Here is a 13,797-nt window from a genome sequence, read left to right on the forward strand (position 1 = left end):
CTGGAGGGTGAATATTTAGCAGGGAGTCAGGCCCCTCTGAGAAGGTAACATTTAAGCAAAAAACCAAATAAAACGATGGAGTAAGCTGCGTGCATATTTAGGGAAAGAATGCACGTGCAAAGGCCCTGAGGCAGGAATATGCCGGCTTCCTGTATTAGCCAATAGTACACGGGGTTCATTCAACACCCCTGAGATATTTACTAAGTAGACTGCCAGGCACTGTTCTAGACCCTCATGGAGCCAGACACAGAAAGAGGAGAGAGACAGTAAAAAAGAATAAATGAACAAATAAATAGGTAACATGTCCGAAAGTGGTAGGTAAAAAAAAAAATCCATCAGGGAAGAAGGACAAGGACAGACTGGTTGCTGTTTTTAAAACAGAAGCTAGGGAGGGCCTCCCCGAGGAGGTGACATGAGGAAGAAGAGGAGAGCCTTGCTGGCTTCATTCCCATTTCACAGACAGGGAAACTGACCTTCCAGAGGCACAACCACCCAAGGGCACACAGCTGTACAAGAAGGAGGCAGGAGGGGACCCAGGGGTCCCAGAGCAGAGCCCCCTCTTGCCGCCTCAAGCCAGCAGGGCCCAGAACTCAGGGTGGGGCTGCAGGGGGGCCGGGCAGCTCTCACTAACCGGCTCACACTGCCCCAATCACTTCACGAGCACTCAGTGAGAAAGCGCTATTATTACCCACATTTTATAGGCGAGGAAACTGAGGCTCAGAGAAGACATCTCACACTTGGGGCTACAGGCACACTGACTCTGAAACCATGATTTTTTTTTTATTTTTTTTTTTTATAGTTTTCAATACAAAACACTTCATTGTTTAATACTGGCGTATTCCCATATGCCATTCCAGATCCGGCCACAGTGTAACAGGGGCCAGCGCTCTGGGCCTTGTTATGGCCAAATAACATTCTGCTGTGTGGATAGACCACGTTTAGTGTCCGCGTTCATCCATGGATGGACATTTGAGCTGTTTCCACTTTGGGGCACACATTTATTTGCACGAAACTGTAAACCATAGGGCCCGTCTACACCCACGTGAAGGCAGAATACTTCCCTACATTGTCATAAATAAAATAGTCCGGGGCTGAAGATTCAAAGTGAGAAATTTCACACCACAATGGACAAAGCACTTTGCTATTCTTTAGGATGTGCTTCATGACTTTTTACTACCTCAAATTTCCAGCAGAAGTAGAGAGCACGGTATAACCACCACCCCAGGTGCCCACCGCGAGGCTCCCTGAGCTTCCGACCCCAGGACGAGTCTGCCCTCACCCGGAGACCACCACAGCCCAGGGTCCTGCGGGGCTGTCAGGAAGGGGTGCTGCCACCGGGTCTGCTAGGGGATCGTCCAACTGGTGGCCACCCAGGTGTCCCTGGTCACACTGCCAGCTTCTGGCACTGGTCACAGTGTGCCAGCAGGCACACTGCCTGCCCCATTAAAGATTTTGGCCTGGGCTCAGGCAGCGTTATCTCTGGGTGGATACCTTCCCTGTGGAGCCGTCTGGGCAGGACGGAATGCTCAGAGGGCGGGGGCCTCCCTGAGGGGGGCCCAGCACTGTCCCCACCTGGGCAGCTGGCCACCGTCCCCTGCCTCATCTTTCCCTGGCCCTGACCTCGGAATCGCCTCCATCCATCCAGGGACAGCCTGGCTGGAGCTGGAGTCGGGGAAACAGAGGCCCAGAAGGGTCAGGGAGATCTCCCCACATCTCCGGGACGCTCAGGCTGCGGAGGGGGCACACTCCTCAGGGAGCTCCTCCCTGGGGTGCCGTGGAGGGAGGGCCGCCCTGTCCCAGCCTGGCGCTGCCTGGGGTGGGGAGGGGAGCTGCGGGCCAGGTGCGACGGGGCTTCCGCAGCGCCCCAGGGCGTGGGGCGAAGACGCACCTGCAGGAGGGAGCCAGCCTGAGCCTGAGCCTGCGGGTATCTGTGGGGGCAGCCGGGCATCTCTTTGGTCACACACGGTGACCACCGTGGTCTCACTCTGGGGACTCACTTCCCTCTGGTGGTGCCTAAGTCTTCACAGGGTTTTCTAAACGGACCAGCCCTGGTGCAGGACCCTGGGGAAGGACCCCAGCACACTGGGGTCAGGGCGTCAGAGAAAGGTCACCCCCAGCCCACCCCAAGGCCTGGAGTCATGGGTGAGGGGGGAAGGGACTCGAGGTCAAGTTCGGTGGGGGCACCGTGATCCAGCTTCCCCACCAAAGAGGTTGCCCCTCCAGGACCAGCCTTGGGGAAGGGAAGCACCAGCTCTGAGGATGACCAGGGCTGCTGTGTCTAGTGATGCCAGGGCACCGGGGCACGGGGAGCCGTGCCCCCCACCAAGCCTGAGCATGCCTGCTGTGTCTGCTGAAGCGCCACCTTCTTGCAACACACTCAAAGGCATGCTGAGGTCTACAGCTGCTCTGCGGGGCCACACAGGCTGGGCCCGCTGGCTCCTGCCAGCCCTCCCAGGGACAGAGATCTGACCCCAGGAGTCCTGGCCCCAGGCCTGGAAGCCTGGTTCCGGCTCCCTGGCTCCGCACCCCATCTGCCAAGCCCGGCTAGACGTCCTCCCCTAACTCTCAGCAGCTGCTCCCCTTCCCGCCCCCCCAGGCCACGTGTCCAGCTGCCACAGGGAGCTCCCCGAGTCAGCCCTGCTGCAAGCATCCTTTGGGGAGGTATTTGCTCACAGCCTGCAGGCTTCCCCGGCTCCCCTTTCCAGCCCTCAGTGGGGAGCACCGCTGTTTGCTCTAGACCCTGGCCGGCAGCCCCTGGCGCTGGACCTAGCGGGCAGTGCCCACTCTCCGTCCCAGGCCCAAGAGAGCTTGGTAGACCCCTGCCCTCCCGTTCCTGGGATGGACCCAAGTTCCCACGGGCAGAGGATCTGTCTCTGGGCTGGCGTCGTCAGGGAGAGGCAGCCGAGGGCTGGCCTGGAGGTTCCCAGGGCCTTGGGAACCAGAGCCGGTGCCCACGCTACCCACACCTGCATCCTCAGCCCCCCCAGACAGAGAAGGGGGATGGAGGTGGCCAGAGGCACAGAGCACCAATTGCTCGCGGGCTGTTGGTACACACGAGGGCCAAGTTACACACGTTGGGGGCATTACTTCCCCGCTTTGTGGAAGAGGAGTGGGGACTCAGAGGGGAGAAGGGCCCTGGCCAAGGTCACACGGCCGGGAAGCAGCCCAGGCAGGATTAGCACCAGGGCCCTGTCTCCTCAACGCTCCTCAAGCCGGCCTCTCCCTGCCTGGGGCCCGGGCCTTCCTGACCAGGGAGGCAGGGGACAGCAGCCTCTCTCCCATTAGCAGGTAGGGCTGTGGGCCCTGCCCTGACCATGACCCTGGGGCCTGAGTGCCCACTTAGTAGCTGTCTCCCTGCTGGGTCATGTTCATCAGGTCCTATAACTGGGCTCCTGCCTCCATTTTCCTGCTGCCCCGAAGGCTGGGCCCTGCTGCCCCTGCTGGTTCCAGCAGACAGTAACAAGGCCCCACGTGGGCCCAGCCCGTCCCCAGGATCCATCTGGCCCGGGACAAGCTCCCCAGGCCAATGTTATAAATCTCCCCTCCCCTCCGCTTCCCGAGGGCCCCGGTCCCATTCTGGGCTACGTGGTCCTTCCACAGCCGAGGGGCTGCCGCTCAGCCCAGACCCAGACGGGTCAGGGTGGGAGGAGGGGGTGGAGGAGGAGGGCAGGCAGGGACCCTGGGGGAGGTGTCCCCACCCCCGGATGCGCACCTGGGCATCTTCTTCCCTAAAAGGGCAACGGCCATTTCTGCCTCTCACATGCCATCAGGAGGTGGCTCCCGGGGCCGTGCCCCGCCCCGCTGCGCCCCCGTCCGCTGGCCCCCAGGCCTGGAGTGGGAAGGGCACGCGGAGACCGACAGCTACATCCCCTAGTTTTCGGGTGGAAGCAGGGAATGGAGGGCCAGAGAGCACCAGGCCTACCGCTGGCCACCCAGGGCACGACTCTGTCAGCCACGGGCTGTCCCAGGCCAAGGAGCCAGGGGAGCCAAGGGACAGGGGGGCGCCGGGGGCTGACGACTGCCGTCTCCTCCAAACAACAGCGAGGGACGGCGGCCAGGCGGGTAGGGACAGCTTGTTCTCACAGCCGGGCCCAAGGGACCTGACTGACCACACCTCAGCTATGCTGGACCTCACATCTGCTCGGCGGCGGCCCTGTCCCCACCGCAGCCTCAGTTTTTAATTCTGCACAAAGGGGGCCGGGACATGGCAATATCCGGGGCCATAGGTCCACCGTTTCTACGGCCAACGGAGCTGTCCCCTGCCTCTCGGGGCAGCTCCCAGGCTAAAAGAAGGAAGAAGGAAGACAGAAGGGGAAGGGGAGCAGGAGGGGGGAAGGGGCTTCCACCTACCCCGTGTCTATCGCCTCACAGCTTCCCTACGCGCCGGGTCCACTGAGGCTCGAGGCCGGACAGAACTGCTTCACCGTAAAACTAGAACCTGCAAGAACGATGACTTACAATCATAATAATCAAGGCAACGCATTTCTGGAGTATTCATTCTGTGCCAGGCGTTATTCTAAGTGCTTTGCGTGGGCCGACAGCAAGGCTGAGAGGTAGGCACTGATGTTATCCCCATTTTACGGATGAAATTGAGACCAGGGAGGTTAAGTCACTCACCCAAGATCAAAGGAAAGTGCCAACCAGCACCATCCACTTTACCCCTGTGGATGGAGAGGGTGAAGCTTGGCTCCTCCCATGCCCACCAGCGTCTCACCCTGAGCCCCCCAGCTTGGCTGCCAGCAGCTCCTTGGAAGCTCCAGGTGGAAAAACAATTGTGGTGTTGGCCCGGGGCTGCCGGAGGGGCCCAGGGCTCCCTCCTCCATGTCCCACAGATGCCAAGCTGCCCTGACGGAGAGACCTGGGAAGGACCTGGGCAGGGGCTGGGGATGGGCAAGTGATGGGGCGCTTGCTCAGGATTCAGAGGGGGTGTTGGGCTCCCCCCGCAGACGCGGGATGGGGAGGTGGTCTCTAGGCTTGCCTGGCAGAGACTGCTCCTGGCCTGTCCACACCCCCAGCCTGCAGGGCGCAGACCACCCTGACGGGCACCAGCCAGTCCCCCTCGCCACCGGAACACGGATGGAGTGCTTACGGAGCACCTACTACGTGCCAGCTGGCCCTGTTCTGGGGATGGTGCTGGGGGGCAGACCCCATCCCTGACCGCTTGCTGTCCGGCAGGGAGCACAGAGAACGGAAGCAGAAAGGGCCCGACTGCTCCTCACACCCTGCGAAGTTGCATTTGACGGATAAGGAAACCGAGGCTCCAAGCAGTGAAGCGGCTTGCCAGCACGCCCTGTGCCAGTCCGTGCACTGAGCACCCTCTAGGTGCCAGGGTGCTTCCATGCCCACCTGACCCTCCCGACGACCCGGCAGGTGGGTGTCAGCTTCCCGCCTCTTGAGAAGTGGCAACTGCGGCTCCGAAGCGGGGAGCGCTTGCCTGGAGTCATCTAGCTGGAAAAGGCCACGCCAAGACGCCACCCCAGATGGTCCGACGCCAGAGCCCCCAGCCTTCCCCAAACCTTTCCTGGAAACTCCCGGCATTTCGAGTCGTGAGCTCTCCTGAGCCGGGCAGAGTGGGGTCAGGGCGCTGGCCGCTGGGCAGACCCTCCAGTGCGGGGGACAGCTGGGGGGCTGAACCTCGGCCAACACCATCCTTTCACAATGATACGTTATTTGTCTAGCTTAAGCCACACACACGTGTGCCCTCTCCAGATAATTCTGGTCTATCCTTTTAAGCAACAACACAGTTATACTTAACCATCCAAGAGGAAGGGAAGCCCACACAATGTCTCCTCTGTGCTCCTAAAGAAAAACGACCACGCCAACCATGTTCAGGCCTCAGCACAGCAGAGCAAGAAACTGGGTGCTTGTGGAGAGAGGGATGGTTACTCACGCCCACACGAAAGGCCCCAAACTGATATTTTGTTGATGCTGTTCTTGTGTCTGCTTTTAATGGTTGTTCTGTCTCCTCTCTTATTGTTGGACTGTTACTTCTAGAAGCACCTAGGGTTTGCTTGGAAAGCGGCTAATAAGCTTGATGCATCTTGCTGGTCAACGACTGGACAGTCAAAGACTCTTAACGACAAAGGGAGTTCATCACGAGAACAAATGCCACCAAGTCCTGCTCGAGCTCCGGATGCTCTGGGGACTCCAGGACTGAACTTGGGGACATGACACTGCAAGGCTGCCATCCTGGACAACAGTTCTGTGCCAAGTAGAGCACGGTTCCACTTCCTTGAGGCACTCTACTGCCACCTGCTGGAAAACTGTCCTGATAAATACACACGTCTACCCTGATTACTGTGCGAACAGGACACTTCAGAGTTGTGCAGTGCACAACTTGTACAGCTGTCCATGGCAGCCCTGTCTTGACGCCACCAGGATTCCCTCTTTCTCCATCATGTTTTATCTTTTTCTCCCTCCATTTCACTCTCTTGTACCTTAGACAGGCTTTATCTTTGTGATTGAAGTAGGGCTGCTCTGTAACTCGTGAGACAAGGTCCCTTCCCTTCCTGCCCCCAAATTTAAAAATCTAGGTAAAGACTCTGGTCCAGCTGGAGTCACACTGCATCACTGAACCATCCCCGTGGTTAGGGGAAGGGGATGGGTATCAGTCAGAACCGTCAAGGTTGTGCTGTGCAACACGCTGTGTAAAACCTCAGTTCATTTCTCGCTCACACTGAATGTCTGCCCCCGTCTGCCTGGGGGCTCTGCTCACCGGGGGCTTTCAGAAACCCAGACTGACAGATGCCACGGCTCAGAATGTGCTCGCGCCATTGCTGCAGCCAAGGGGAGGCACTCGGAGAAACGCCCACTGGCTGGGAAAGCTTCCCCCTGGGAGACACACAAGCCACTGAGCTCACCGTTCATGAAGCAAGTCCGTGGACACATCCAAGTTCTGAGGGCGGGGAGGCGCAGCCCTCTAGGATGATTGACCTTGAATCGCATTCTACTCTTGGGGCAGCGGGGGCTGGGCTGAGGGTGGGCAGGGGACCGTGCCTGTTACAGGCTGGGACTGAGGGGTGGGAGTTCCTCCAGGAAGGGAGGAGGGTGCCAGCGGCTCTAAACAATTGTCCGGGGCAGCAGCTAAGCGTGAGCCAGGCCAGGCGGGAGGGCCGTGTGTCAGCGAGGGCGCCGAGCGGCCACACCAGCCTCCGGACGCTGCCGCAGCAGGAGCCCCGACGGACCCACAGGGACCAGCACCCCGGGAAGAAGAGCACGAGTGGCCCGGCCTGGACTCCACATGGATGTTTTAGATGCAGAGGCTCTGCATTTGTTTCTCCTCTGGTTCTGGGGATGGCTGTGGGTGGGCGGAGGTGCCAGGTGAGTCAGGAATGATTATCGACATCCCTCAGAGCTGCAGACCCCGTTCGACAGAGGCTACTGGCGCTTGGATGGGTTAAGGAACTTTCTCGGGTTCATGGAGCTGATTGGGAAACCGGTGCTGACTAGGTACCCACCACATGCCAGGCTAGTGTGCCCCCCTCCAGGAGCTCCTGTCTCTGCTGCACGGGCGAGGAAGCACAGAGGCCGGGGGCACATCACCCAGCCAGGCACCCCCCTCCAAGGCCTTAGCCCCCCACGGCATCTCAGGACTCCTGGGGAAGGAGCCGCGGCCTTTAAAAGGATGATGGGTCCTCACGTGATCGAGGACCTCGGGAACCAGATGGGCGTTTGCCGGCCTGTGTTTTCGGCACATTCCTGAGCTCCGAAAGGAGAAATAAAAGTGTTGCCTTGTCTGCGAGCTAAAGAGACAGCAATATTGTGGTGTAACTAGGACCAGATGGGCTCCAGGAATTTCCAAAGGCCTTTTAACATATTAGACAAAATAGCCTCCCAGCCACACACCATAACTCCGTCTGGCCGCCTGGGTATCGGTTACCGCGACGACCGGCGGGCTGCAAGCACTGGCTCGGGGGTCCCCGCAGGGAGGAGTCTCTGGCCGGGCCCTGCCCACTCCTCCCGGCCCCGCAGGAGCGCCCCTCGGATGTGACCCTTCCCAGCACCTCCAAGGCCAGGGAACCTGCCGAGAATCTCACGCTCAGAGTCAGAAAGGGGTGGGAAGTCCCAGCAGCCGCCTAGCTGGATCCCCGACCAGCCCTCGCTAGCACACCCCCTGGGAGGGGAGGTCATGGCCATGGGGCACCCAAAGGTGGGGTACCTGCAGCATGCTGGGCCCAGGCTCTGGGTTGGGCAGGGGCCGTATCCGGGTGGAGACCCACCCTCCCTGCGCCCCTTTCCTCCTCCACAGACACAGTTGTGTTGAGAACAAAGCGGTTGAACACACGCCTGTGCAAGAACCGTGCCGTGAACCCAGAGGCTGCATTGTGTCCCGGCCATGAGATGATCTTCGGATGCCCCAGCTCTGAGAACATCCTGCCTCGTTCCCACCTGAATGACATCATTAGCTAATGTTAACTAAGCACCTGCTGATGCCAGGGCACCTTATGGGGGGAAGATCGGGGCTCAGGGAGATGACTGCCTTCCTCAGGGCCGCACAGGTGGCGGAAAAGCCAGGATCCGACCACCATGTACACCGCCTCCCGATGGGTGAGCTCCCACATGCGGCGAGGTCCCCGTCTCTCCGGGTCTCCGTTTCTGTCTGTGCAGCGAGAGGGTGGGGAGCAAGCCAGAAGGATGCATCCCACACTCACCCTCTGGACCCTAATTCTGCCCTCAAGTGACCCAGAAAGTATAGGCCAGCCCACTTCCGTCACCTCACACAGGCCTCTGCAGAGGGAGGGCCAGCTTCTGAGCGGGGACACACCTGCCCAGGGTCACTCACAAGCCAGCGGCAGAGCAGGTTCAAACCAAGGCTGGCCAACCCCAAAGTCCACATCCTTTCTCCAGAGGCCCCCCGCCATCCTGGCAGAGCTCAGGACTCCCACTTGCCCTGTCAACTGTGCCTTGACCCTGGTGGCAACAAGGGGTGCAGAGGAAAACGCCCGGGGTGGTGGCGGAAGCGATGCTTGGCCCCCCCATGGGAGGAAGCCAGGAGGCTGGGCTCTGGTACCAGTTGGCCGCCAGGGGTGTCAGGCTCCTTAATAGCCCTCCCTGGGCCTCACTTTCCCCATTGATAAATTGACGGTGGTGACCACCAGCACCGAGCCAGGATCCCAGCGGGCCCTCCGCGAGGACAGCCTTCCCTCTCCTGCAGTGCGCCCCACCCACTGTCCAGCTGCCATGCACGAGGTGGCCTCTGGGTGCCATCTGCACGAGAGGTGAACAGGCGGCCCTGGGGCAGGACGCGGAAGCCGCCTGAGCAGACAGCCACTTAAAACCGTCACATGTACCTCAGCCTGGCCCTGACACCACACTGCAGGACCCAGGAGGGCTGCCTTCCCTTTGGGGTCCCATCTCATCTGGACATCGGGGTCTGACACCTGCCTCTCCCGGGATTGCTGGTAAGGGCGTGAACCAGGGAACGGCTGAGAGGTCCAGGTGGGCGGGGGGATGCCATGTCCCCCAAGATGCTCTCATTGCAAACCTTTGCCAGAGGGTCTGGTTGTGGGAAAAGGGCACTCGTTCTACAGTCAGGGGGCCTTGGGTCCCTTCCCTGGCTTTTCCATTGCCTGACTGTGTGACCTCGGGCAAGTCACTTGACGTCTCTGAGCCTCGATCTCATCATCTGTAAAACGGTAATGATGACGATGATGGGTAACTTGTACAGAGTGTATGCTCCATGCTGGGACTGCTCTAAGCACTTCAGAAATATTAACTCATTTAATTCTCATGACAGTCATCCCCATTTGGGGTATCATCCCACTTTACAGATGAGTACATTAAGGCACGGAGAGGTAAAGTCACCCAGCTAGAAACGGCAGGAGGTAGGACTCAAGGCCAGTCCAGTGAGGCGTGGATTAACCACTGCCCCCTGCAGCCTGGCTAACGATCACGGGACAACATCGCTCCCAGGGTGGCACCGAGCTTCCCCGTGTTGGCCCTGGGCTCAGAGAGGAGCGTCCCCAGCCAGTGTTGGCTGAGCTGAATGAAACCAACTCAAGGGCAGGCGGCCTTGGAGGATTTCCTCGCCCTAAACCCCAAGCATTTGGCCGAGGAGCCAGGGAGGCGTCCTACATCTCCTTCAGCTCTGCCCAGGAGTCCTGCTAGGCTGGGGGGCCCTGGCAACGCCCCCGCCTTTGTTTATGCCCCAGGCATCAGGCTGGGTACATTCGTTCCTGCCTCTGCCCCCACCAGCCTCAGGAGGGGGTAGGTGCGGGGACACTGCTGCCCCAGTGCTGCCTGACAGCCCGCCACCGGCCCCCCGGCAGAGAACAGGGCTATGACTCCGCGAGGGCACCCCCTTCTCCTAGGCCTAGCAGGCGCCCGCCAGCGCCAGGCACAGTGCGGGGCCTGGAGGAGGAGGGGGACGGCCGCGATCACACAGCACTCTCGCGGTGCCAGGTTCTGAGCTGCCTCCAGGGTCACCCGACACCCCTGCTCAGCCTTGCAGGCTCAGGATGTGACCCGCCAGGAGGGCTGAGGAAGGAGGCTCTGAGAGGCTGTCACTTGCCCAAGGCCCCACACCCAGGCCCAGGCCCTGCAGGCCTCCCCACGTGGCGGGCTTGGGGTCCCAGGTCTGCCCACTCCCCAGCATGCTCCCCAGCACGTGGTGGGGGGAAGGGGCCTCATCTGAGCTCAGACGTTCAGGAGGCTCTGGAGCTGCCCGTTGCAGAAACCCCACACCCGCCAGGATCGGGCTGGCCCAGGCGGGCTCCTTTTTGGAGGTTCTCCCCGGAGCACGTGTCTGACCCCAGAGCTCCCAGCCTGGCCCCAGTCTCACCCTGGGCTGCAGCACCCGCCCGGACGGCCAGGGCTTGGAGTGTGCGCCCTGGGTTTTGATAACTTGGAGAATAATTTGCAAAGAGAACAAAGTGCACAGACCTTAAGAACAGATCCTCAACACCTCACCGGAACTCGCCTTGGCTCTTCTCTCTGCCCTACAGGAGAACCACCCTCATTGCTAACACCCCCTGGGCACTCGCCACATCCTAGGTGTTTAGTCCTGGGCCCACCCTCCAGGTGACTATGGTATCCTTAAAGGCCCATATTACGGAGGAGGAAAGAGCTGCGGGTTCTGGAACCAAGGCCTTGGCTGGAATCCTGCTCCTCCACCTCCCAGCTGTGTGCTCTGAGCAAGGAACCAACCACCCCCCGTGCCTCGGTGTCTGCCTCTGGAAAACAGAGATGACGGGGCCGTGCCAGCCTTCACCCCCCTCACACCTAGCACAGGGCCCACCTGGACACCCGCCCACCACCCCGATGTCTTCATCTCCTGCCCTTGCCCCAGCACTGACCCTCGTGGAACCGCCCATTCCCCACCCAGGCTGTGCCACTAACCCTGGGGGTGCCCTGGTCACCCTGCCAGGCTGAGGACAAGGTCCTGCTCCCCACCTGCCCCAACCCTGCCCCCACCCAGCCCCTCCCCACCTGTGCTCCCAGCCCAGGGCTGGAAGACCCCCCCCCACACCCACCACCCCGCCAGGGCCCCCAGCTGCCCCCTACACTGGGCAGAGCCCAGCCCAGCCTGCCCTGCCACGCCTCCCCTCCCCGCCCCGAACCCCGCTCTGGAGAGCACCCGCCTCCCCCTGCACCCTTGCCAGAGCTGACGCGGCTGAGAACGCGTACTCTGGAACCCGGCAGAGCTGACGCGGCTGAGAACGCGTACTCTGGAACCCGGCAGAGCTGACGCGGCTGAGAACGCGTACTCTGGAACCCGCCAGAGCTGACGCGGCTGAGAACGCGTACTCTGGAACCCGGCAGAGCTGACGCGGCTGAGAACGCGTACTCTGGAACCCGGCAGAGCTGACGCGGCTGAGAACGCGTACTCTGGAACCCGGCAGAGCTGACGCGGCTGAGAACGCGTACTCTGGAACCCGGCAGAGCTGACGCGGCTGAGAACGCGTACTCTGGAACCCGCCAGAGCTGACGCGGCTGAGAACGCGTACTCTGGAACCCGGCAGAGCTGACGCGGCTGAGAACGCGTACTCTGGAACCCGGCAGAGCTGACGCGGCTGAGAACGCGTACTCTGGAACCCGGCAGAGCTGACGCGGCTGAGAACGCGTACTCTGGAACCCGGCAGAGCTGACGCGGCTGAGAACGCGTACTCTGGAACCCGGCAGAGCTGACGCGGCTGAGAACGCGTACTCTGGAACCCGGCAGAGCTGACGCGGCTGAGAACGCGTACTCTGGAACCCGGCAGAGCTGACGCGGCTGAGAACGCGTACTCTGGAACCCGGCAGAGCTGACGCGGCTGAGAACGCGTACTCTGGAACCCGGCAGAGCTGACGCGGCTGAGAACGCGTACTCTGGAACCCGGCAGAGCTGACGCGGCTGAGAACGCGTACTCTGGAACCCGGCAGAGCTGACGCGGCTGAGAACGCGTACTCTGGAACCCGGCAGAGCTGACGCGGCTGAGAACGCGTACTCTGGAACCCGGCAGAGCTGACGCGGCTGAGAACGCGTACTCTGGAACCCGCCAGAGCTGACGCGGCTGAGAACGCGTACTCTGGAACCCGGCAGAGCTGACGCGGCTGAGAACGCGTACTCTGGAACCCGCCAGAGCTGACGCGGCTGAGAACGCGTACTCTGGAACCCGCCAGAGCTGACGCGGCTGAGAACGCGTACTCTGGAACCCGCCAGAGCTGACGCGGCTGAGAACGCGTACTCTGGAACCCGCCAGAGCTGACGCGGCTGAGAACGCGTACTCTGGAACCCGCCAGAGCTGACGCGGCTGAGAACGCGTACTCTGGAACCCGCCAGAGCTGACGCGGCTGAGAACGCGTACTCTGGAACCCGGCAGAGCTGACGCGGCTGAGAACGCGTACTCTGGAACCCGGCAGAGCTGACGCGGCTGAGAACGCGTACTCTGGAACCCGGCAGAGCTGACGCGGCTGAGAACGCGTACTCTGGAACCCGCCAGAGCTGACGCGGCTGAGAACGCGTACTTTGGAACCCGGCAGAGCTGACGCGGCTGAGAACGCGTACTTTGGAACCCGCCAGAGCTGACGCGGCTGAGAACGCGTACTTTGGAACCCGCCAGAGCTGACGCGGCTGAGAACGCGTACTTTGGAACCCGGCAGAGCTGACGCGGCTGAGAACGCGTACTTTGGAACCCGGCAGAGCTGACGCGGCTGAGAACGCGTACTTTGGAACCCGGCAGAGCTGACGCGGCTGAGAACGCGTACTTTGGAACCCGGCAGAGCTGACGCGGCTGAGAACGCGTACTTTGGAACCCGGCAGAGCTGACGCGGCTGAGAACGCGTACTTTGGAACCCGGCAGAGCTGACGTCAAACTTGGCTCTACCATTCACGAGACGTGTGGCCTGAAGCAAACTCCCCGCCGAGTGTCAGCGCCCTCATCTGTAAAATGGGCATAATGACCTTCTCCATGGGACTCTGTGCATGGACCAAAACACTAGCGTTTATCAGGCAGCTACCCCACGCCAGGCCTCTTGCTGTGTGAACTTTCAATCTTTATTTCCTTTAATCCTTAGGAGGTGTGGATTCTTCATGTCAAGAACACACGGCAAGGCTTCCCTGGTGGCGCAGTGGTTAAGAATCCGCCTGCCAGTGCAGGGGACACGGGTTCGAGCCCTGGTCCGGGAAGATCCCACATGCCGCGGAGCAACTAAGCCCGTGCGTCACAACTACTGAGCCTGCGTTCTAGAGCCTGAGGGCCACAACTACTGAAGCCCGCACGTCTACAGCCCGTGCTCCGCAACAAGAGAAGCCACCGCAATGAGAAGCCCATGCACCGCAATGAAGAGCAGCCCCCGCTCGCCGCAAGTAGAGAAAGC

The sequence above is a fragment of the Balaenoptera physalus genome (assembly GCF_965194825.1).
Source record: "Balaenoptera physalus genome assembly, chromosome: 11".
Taxonomy (NCBI): Eukaryota; Metazoa; Chordata; class Mammalia; order Artiodactyla; family Balaenopteridae; genus Balaenoptera; species Balaenoptera physalus.